Source organism: Ursus maritimus, unplaced genomic scaffold (assembly GCF_017311325.1).
Source record: "Ursus maritimus isolate PB19 unplaced genomic scaffold, ASM1731132v1 scaffold_1, whole genome shotgun sequence".
In the NCBI taxonomy this organism is placed as follows: domain Eukaryota; kingdom Metazoa; phylum Chordata; class Mammalia; order Carnivora; family Ursidae; genus Ursus; species Ursus maritimus.
The window spans coordinates 99,571,933-99,581,309 of NW_024423343.1; positions in this window are offsets into that span (position 1 = coordinate 99,571,933).

Here is a 9,377-nt window from a genome sequence, read left to right on the forward strand (position 1 = left end):
ATATTTGCACACCCACATTCATAGCAGCATTATTCACAGTAGCCAAAACACGGAAGAACCCAACTGTCCACCACCAGTTGAGTGGATAAAGAAAAATGTGAGGCATACGCACAATAAAATATTCTTCAGCCTTAAAAAGGAAGGAAATTCGGACACGTGCCACAACATGGACGAACCTCGAGGACATTATGCTACGTGAAATGAGTCAGTCACAAAAAGACAAATACTGTATAATTCCACTTACATGAGCTATCTAGACCAGTCAAATTCATAAAGACGAAAGCGGAATGGCCGTTGCCAGGGGGTGGGGGTGTTGGGGGAGTTCGTGTTTACTGGGGACAGATTTTCAGGTTTGCAAGATGAAAAGAGCTCTGGAGAAGGACGGTGGTACTGGCTGTGCACCAGTGTGAATGGGCTCGATGCCACGGAACTGCTCTCTTAGAAATGGTTAAGATGGTAAATTTTATGTGTACTTTACCACAATTTTTAAAAATTAAAAAAATTGACCACATTATGAATAAACAATAAGAGAATAAAGACAAGACTATCAAAAATATGTATATATTTAATCAGCCTGTGGGTGACGTGATTCAGAACTATATGGCCCTCTGGTGTGGCTACAGACTCTTTGAGAGGCGGCGTCTATAGCCCCCTTGAGCTGGACTCTGAGTGGACTTGTGACTAGCCTGTCACCACAACAGTGTGAGACAGAAGTGACGCAGAATAACTTCCAACTTACATCAGCAAAGTCCATTCGGCCTCTGCCCTGTTTGCTGGGCCACCTGGGTTTTGATGCATGGGCTTCTGAGTGAGAAGTCTGAGCAGCCCTGGAGGTGGCCATGCTGTGAGGAAGCTTCCGGTCCCAGACTGTTCATGGGCAGACACTCTGGGCCGCAGCACCCGCTCAAGTCCTGGCCACGAGTGAGGTTCAGACAGCGCGGGGCGGCGACCGGCCATCCCATGCTGGACCCCATCTGAATCCCCGACAGCGCCCGTGAGCATGATAAACCACTTGTCTCAAGCTGCGAACTTTCCATGTTTCTGCTCTGCAGCAGTAGTGACGGGAACACGTGCACTTAGAACACATTGGGAGTGGGAGTCCCTCTGAAGTACTTGAGCAGGTAGCATTTTCTTCCCTCTCCCCACCCATGTCTCCTGGATCCCCCTCCAGCCTCCCTCTCTGCAGAGATACAGAAGAAGTGAATTTCTTGGAGGGTGACCCCAGATTGGATTACCAAGGAATATTCTAGAACTCTGTTCTAGAAATGTCTCTGAATTAGTGCTTGAAACTGAAGTTCGATTCACCCAACTTCATGGAAAAAGATACTTTCTTGGGAAGGTTGTCAGTAAATTCAGAGTTCTGTCATCGGAATCTTCTTTTCCCATTGATCTCTGTTCTTGTTGCAGAGATGTGATCTGTTCATTGGGCTTTTTCAGGTAAAACTCCACTGGGCAAGGACTTCTAGAAGCTTAGCTTTAAGCATCTCTCCCTTGGCCTCTCTGGCAAGTTAGGGAAAGGATCCCAGCCCTTCCCGGGAAGCTCGAAATCTCTCCAGGAGGCGTGGTGGGCTGCCAGACCCATGGGGCAGCCATGGGTCATGGTGACGGTTCTGTCCCGCAGGGCATAGCCAGGAAAGCAGTATTGGGCAGACACAGGGATTTCACTCCCTGCCCTGCCACACACTGGCCTGGTCATCCTGGGGACAGTCACTGAAGCCCCAGGCCTCCCTCCATTTGCTCCTCCTTCTTCTGTGACCAAAACCATGAAGTGACAAGCAGCAGCCCACGCACAGAGCTGACAGTGCCTGACATGTGTCATTCACCTGGCAGGTGTGATTGTTCATACCTAGGGCTGCTGAAGGGAACAAAACAGGCTCACACCCTGCCTTCTTGAAGGTTAGGTGCTCATGGGGCAAGGCAGGTGATCGAAATCAACCAAATAAGTAAGTCAGTTTTAGAGGGACTTGTGGCCTGAGAAGTGTCCCCAGGGAAAATAGAGCAGGGAAGGAGGGGCTCGGGCACGCTGGGGCGGGGGTGGGGTGGATCATGTCAGTGCGTGAGAAGAGGTGGGCTTAGCAAAGACATGAAGGAGTTAGGGAAGTTAACTATGCAGAAATCTACAGGTTTCAATATTTACCTGACATTTTAAAATTACGATTATGGGAGCCCCTGGCTGGCTCAGTCAGTAAAGCACGAAACTCTTGATCTCAGGCTTATAAATTCAAGCCCCACGTTGGGTGTAGAGATGACTTTAAAAAAAGTAAAATTACCATTATGAACAATGATAGACTGAGCTGACCAGCCAGCTCTTCCATCAGAATCGAAGTTCTGCCCCAGGATTTAACCCTCACCCCAACATCAGCATTGATATTTTATTGCAAAACTCATCTATTACGGTAAGAATGAAGTGATCTCTAAGTGAGCTACATCTTCTCAAAATCTGTGCTGTGGGTGGAGCCTGAAAGGGCCTCGCATCTATGGGTCTGCTTTCCTCTGCTCTGTGGGGCCAGAAGGTCACCTCTCCGCCCTCTCCCTGGGGTCACAGAAGCAGTGGAGCTGGCGTGAGCCTCCTTATAGGGCTCCAACTTGGGGAACCTGGTAGGTTTCAGCCCTTTCTGCATCTGACCAGAGGTTATCCTTGCCCTGCCCCCTGTGCCTGGCTCAGGAATGAGAGCTCCTGAAAGCTCCTGAGGCCTCCCGGGGACAGAGCTGCTGGCCTCCAGGTCTGTGCAGGCTCAGGCTTCCACATGCACACTGCCAGGGTCCGGGGCCCCACTTACACTGCTGGGGCAGTAGCCCTGTCCACTTTCTGTTTGAACCCCCTCACTTAGTAGGAGGACTGGACAGTGAGTTAGCTCCTCACTGTGAATGAAGCACACCAGCCCCACACCCAGCGGGTGTGACACCCCAGAGAGGGGCAGTTTTGAGTACTTTCACACTGCACTTTTCATTAGGGTGGACATTAGCCACCTGTGGCTATTTAACTTTAATTGAAAATAAATAAAATTAAAAATTCAGCCCTCTCTCTTACTCAATAGGCACATATTAAGTACCCAATAAGTTACATGTGGCTAGTGGCTATCAGACCACAAATAGGGAGCATTCCCATCACTACAGAAATTTCTTTTGGGCAGCATTGCTCCCAAAGGAGTCCCTGCTCGTCCTGCAAATCAAGAATGGGATGGAAGGATACAAAATTCTCCTTCCCCTGCCCTGCCTTCCACGTCCTACTTCTCCCAGGCTTATCCCTCCCTGAAGGGACAGAAAGCAGCACTTTTTTTTTTTTTTTGGGCCAGGCTGGAATCCAGCTCTTTCTAACTCAGGATTTCTCAACCTGGGTACAGTTGGCATTTGGAACCATGTGATTCTTTGTCTGGGGAGGCCCATGCATTATAGGATGTGTGGCATCATCCCTGGCTTCTACTCACTAGATGCCAATAAACTCCCTCCCCACTGTTATGACAACCAAAAATGTCTCCAGGTGTTGCCAAATGTGCTCAGGGTAGGATGGGAGGGACCACAATTGCTCTGATTGAGAACCACTGGTTTAACTACACAGACCTGTGCTAATCCTCAAAATGGAAGCCTCTTTCGTGGGGAAGGCTGCAGATCAGGCTGCTTCAGGCATTAGCAACTTCCCAGAATTAACTGCAGAGTCAGCATCGTCCCTCATGTCCCCCATCACGCCTTGAGGCAACAGGACCCTGGTCCTGTTGGGGAGCTCTGATGAGGAAGGGGAGGCTGCAAGGGAGTTTCCACAGAGGAGAGGCTGCCCGGGAGAGGGGAGAAAATGCCAGCATCAGAAATAAACCAAGTTACTGACCTGCTTTGGGGGCCTGTGTCCAGCCTTGTCATTGACCTGGTCCTGGTGGTGGAGCCCCCGATGTATACATCAGAAGACGAAAGAATGCAGAAGAGCCCCAGACCCCCACTCGTTTCCGCCTCAAGGGGTCATGGGCAGAGACACTCAAAATTTCTGATGAACTCTGAACGCCCACCTCTCTGTGTTCCTTTGCTCAGCGGGCTGGCTCTGTTGCATCATATATTAGAACAGAGGCAGGGGAGAAACGGTTAAATGTGCACCCACAAATAATTCCCAAGTGTCCACTTTCTGCACCTGCAGAGCCATCATCGGCTGCCACCACAACAGATGGCCGTAACAGGAGCGCCTGCGGTGACCCGGCCGCCGAGCCACCATTGCCGAGCCGCGGATGAGTGAGGAATGGCTCCTTTACAGCCTAACAATTCACGGAGTAATGACCTAACATCGCTCCTCTGGGAACTGGGCCCAAGAAATATATTTTTGCAGGTAACGGCAAATAAGAGCCAACTCGGCAAAGACTGAATAAATCTCCCTGCCCCCAGGGGAATTCACACATTTTGACAAAAGCAATCTATAAGCACTCTAGTGAATCTGAAGTGCCTGAGGTGGGACTGGGAATGGTATTCATTGCCACGCTTAGAAAGCCTAGAGGAGCCCAAGGGAGCCAGAAACCTGTCCCTCCCCACGGATGACTCAAAAAGGCAGAGGCTGCCCCCACTCTTCTGCTCCAAGTGGGTGCTCCAAGTAGCCTAGTTTTGCTGAAATTTAGGGCTCTCCCAAAGGCCGGTGCTAATTTCCCAGGTGATGTGTGATGGGTGGAAACCGGGGAGAGCAGGAGGAGTAACTTCACTCATCTGCTTCAGGATGAACTCCTATTCATCCTACAAACCTCTGCTTATGAGTCACCTCCTCTGTGCAGCCCTCCCTGAGCCCTGGCTTTCCTCGCTCCTCAGCTGAGTCATTCCTGATCCCTCAGGTTCTCCAGCCTGAAAGGTCACCCTTCCCTTTAATGCTCAAGGAGCCGTGGGCTGAGGCCTTAGGAAGGCCAGTCACGCCCACTTTTCCTCCCTGGAATATTTTTCTGAGGAGGTCTTTGTCTTCAGGCTCTATGCATCCGGCTACAGGGACAGGATCCTCCTTGATTTCCCAAAATATGGCTAGGACCAGAAAGAAACTTTTCCAGGAAGGTTTGGGAATGGCAGGAGGGAATTACATTGCAGAAGAGAAAAGCGTCCTGTGGGCCAGGAGACCCCCTGCTCTGTGGGCTGCCCGCTGGACCCCCCTTGCCAGCCCAGAGGGCACTCTCTGGTCCGGTCTGCTGCCCTGTGGCTGGGACCAGCCAACCATCTAGTGCCCACCTCCTCGTGACCAAGACTCTCCACAAAGACCTGGCCCCCAGCCTGCCCTGGGCCCCGTGAGGGCAATAAGCTGTCTCCCTCCTTCCTTCTGATAATTGGCTTTTTTTCCTTATTACCAGGATCACCATCTCAGAAGCAACTCTGCTCCCAGGAAGGACAACTCTTCATAGTTAGGAACAGGACGATTTTGCTCACAGGCAAAAACTCAGCTCAAAAACAAATTTCTGGCTTTAATTTTGAAGCGGTTTTCCCCAAACAAAGAGCAGTTCTTTCCCAATTATGAATCAGAAGCTGTCAGAAGCTTAAAATGGGAACATCCCTGGAACCTCCTCGGCTTCAAAAATGTGGGGTCCAAGGTTATGTAGAGTCCTAGGTCCCCACTTAGGGAGTGTACTATATGCTAGTACAATTGCCTCTCAGTCCCTCTGCCAAGCTCTGAGTCTTTGGAGGGCAGGACGAGAAACACAAATGTTTACATTGTTAAAAAACATGGTGCAGGGGTGCCTGGGTGGCTCAGTCCGTAGAGCATAGAGCGCAGGACTCTTGATCTCACGGTTGTGAGCCCCATGTTGGGTGTAGAGATTACTTCAAAGAAATAAAATAAAAACATAAAAAAGAAAAAAAGAAAGGCCCAAAATGGAGTCACTTATGCTAAACACCAGTCACCAAACCAAGACTGAACTTAATTACAGTGTTGGCTCTCCCAGAAATGGAATCTTAAGCCAGTCAGTCAGGAATCATTTGGCCAGCACTACTGAGGTCATCTGCCCCATAGACCCCAGTCCTCCCCTCAGAGAGAGGGACCTTGCAATCCCCAATCTGGGTTTTTGTTTGTTTGTTTGTTCCTAGTAGAACTTCCCTGCTCCTGCCCCCTTCTGCCTATGAAAGTCTTTTGTACAGCTCCTCAGAGCTCTTTTCTATCTGCTAGATTGGATGCCACCTGATTCAAATCCATTTTTGCTCAACTAAATGCTACAATGTTCAATATGCCTCAGTTTATCTTAAACAAAGTATTTGCCAGGCACTCTTCTAAGCATGCTATGCGTGATAACTCATTTTATCTTCATCACCACCCTATAAAATAGGGACGAACACACCTCCAGTTACTGATGGGGAAACTGAGTCAAAGGGAAGCTGAGTAATTCGTCCAAGCTCACGGCGTTAGCGTGTGGCCAAGATTTGGGCCCGGACAGAGGCTGTGCCCTGAACCACTTCATCCCCTGCCCTCCAGGGAAGCACGCTCCTGCCTTGACCCTTGCACTCCTAGAATCTGGGACAGCCTGGCTATGGCGCAGAAGCGGGGAGCTCGCTTTTCACTGGGCCACTCTGAAAAACCCCAGGTCTTTGCCAAGGGTCTCTCAACGACCCCCACAAACCTTACACAGCACGTTCGCTGTGTGCCAGGTCGGTTTCCAGGGTGGAGGGGGAACGGGGACAGGTGGATCAGAGCAGAGGCTGGCCTTCCAGCAGCACGTGGTCCAGCAAGGGGACTGATGACCTCGAGTCCTGCAGGGTGACACGGTGCCCGGGGTCCCCTGCATTCCGAGGGGCCGAGTGGGCTGACTAGCAGGGCAGCGAGTATGGGAGCCCAGCTGAGGAGGAAGTGAGGGGCTGGGAGGACCCACAGGTATTCTGAGGTTAGACACCTAGAAGGTTAACGCCAAGCCTCTGAGAGGCTAGAGAAGGGTGAAGGGACCAGGATGAGACCCAGGCTCCAACCTTACAGGTGCAGAACTTGGGCAACTCAGCTGCTCAGAGGGGCAGCTTCCTCTACTGTTTGATGGGCATGTCACCCTCTGACTGGGCAGCCTTGAGCGTTAAGGGAGGCGATGTACTTGGAGAAGCAGCTCAGTTCATGATTCAGATGGGTTCTGCAGTGGGGTTTTGAAAAGCTTTAGCCTAGCGAATTTGCAAAGCCTTGCCATCTTTCTCTGGGGAAGGGTGGGCAGTGTGGGGTGCTAGTGAGAGGTAGTGGGTATAAAGGGACCTGGTGCCTCAGGCCCACTCTCCTCCCATCTGGTTGCTCCAGGCTTCCCACCCCCAAGCCTCCCTGCTTCTGCAAGGACTAATGGAGCACACGGTCCTTGGCCCTGCATCGCTAGGGGCTGGCTGCCAGAGGCTGGGCCTCCTGCCCCCATCCTTCCCCTCCCCACACTTGCACAATTTCAAGGCCACAGTCATTTAATCCTAGCCCCATCTCAGGAACGAGGGAGGAATTCAAACTATCCAGGGGAACAGAAACCCAGTGATTCTCTTACCCAGAGTTGATGCTTGGCTCTTTCCTCCAAGCCCGAGGTCAACTGGGTCCTCACATCCCAGAGTAAATGGAGGGAACCTTTAATATCATAAATCAAATCCTGTTACTCTATCTACCCTGGCTACAAATTCTTCGGTGGTTTCCCATTGCTCTCGGGGTACACTTCAAAACCTAGGGGATCCAGCCCCTGCTTACCTTCAAGCATCCTCTCTCTCTCTCCCCACCCAGTGTTCCTTTCTACTTTGGGGCCTTTGCTGGGAACAGCCCCCGTGCATTCTGCCCCCTCAAATCTGTATCCGCTTAATGATGCTGCATCCCAAAGCCTAATACAGTGCCTGACATGTGGAAAGCGCTCGGTCATTAGCTTACCAATGAATGGATTGTTCGTGGCTGGATATGTGAATGTTGGAAATAAGACTCTGGGCTAGAGCCATTGTTACCGCCAGCCACCACCAGGGGCCTCACCTGTTACCCACTTTCAACACCGGCAGATTCACAGGCTTGTTGTCAGGGCACCTGCCACTTCCAAAGCCACAGAAATGACAAAATGGAACAAAAAGCATGTCAAAGCCCCAGCGGGTTGATCAGCAACACAAAGGGGTTTTTCATTAACTACTAAAGGCCTCTGGTTCCTGTTCTCCCCGCATCTCAGATGGGGCCCCGCCCCTAGAGGCTTTCTGGATTCCGGAAGACCTGCACGCCTCAGACCAGCAGGTGGGAGGGAGAAGCCTGGGAAAAGGAACGCCCGGGGCTGCTGGGAGACACTGCCTGATAGGTCTCTAGAAAGGATGTGCCAGTGTTCAGTGCCACAGGCCTTGGACACTGGTGAGGGCCCTCTCACCATTGGTAGAAGCAAAAACAGGTACTTAGGTTCTGGAGAGCACTTTGGAATTTCTTTTCAAAATTTAAAGTGAGTAACTACCATCTGACCCAGCAAATCTACCTTCAGATTTTTTGGGTAAGATTTTATTTATTTATTTATTTATTTATTTATTTATTTATTTATTTGAGAGAGAGAGAGAATGAGCAGGGATAGGAGCAGAGGGAGAGGGACAAGCAGACTCCATGCTGAGTGCAGAACCCGTTGGGGGTTTGATCCCATGACCACGAGATCACGACCTGAGCCAAAATCAAGAGTCTGATGCTTAACAGACTAAGCCACCCAGGTGCCCCACTACCCTCAGATTTTTCTTTAAGATTTCATTTATTTATTTGACAGAGAGAGAGCACAAACCCCTGTAGAGGGAGAACTAAGCCACCCAGGGGCCCCTACCTTCAGATTTCTTTCCTAGACTATTCTTCCCCATCTGTGCAGAGATGTGTGCACAAGAATGTTCTTTGCAACACTCTGTAATGGTGAATGTGGGAACAACCCAGTGTCCACCAGCAGGGCAAGCGTCCAATCCCTCACCATACACCCTGACCGAGGGATAGATGGCAGGGAGCTCGCACAACAGTGGTCAAGATAAATGTTAAAGGGGAAAAGCAAGTTTCAGAACAATACTTATAATATATCACCCAGTTTGTGTCTAAACATATTTTGAAAGGATGGGTGATTCTAGAAAGTGAGAGACAGGGGTGACTGGGTGGCTCAGTTGGTTAAGTGGCTGCCTTCAGTTCAGGTCCTGATCCCAGAGCCCTGGGATTGAGCCCCGCATCAGGTTCCCTGCTCGGCAGGGAGCCAGCTTCTCCCTCTCTCCCGCTTGTGCGTGCTCTCTCTTGCTCTCTCTCTCAAATAAATAAAGTCTTAAAAAAAAAAAAGTGAGGGATGAGCCGCTGGCTGGGGGAGCACATAGAAGGGGAGAGCTCCTAGGAGGGACAGGCATCTCAGCTGACACAGAAGGAGGGAACAGGGAGGATGGAGAGGAGGGTGCCTAGCCTAGAGGGTAGAGGTGTGAATGCTCAGAGGGGGAGCCTTGCTGGAGGAGGTGGGCAGGTT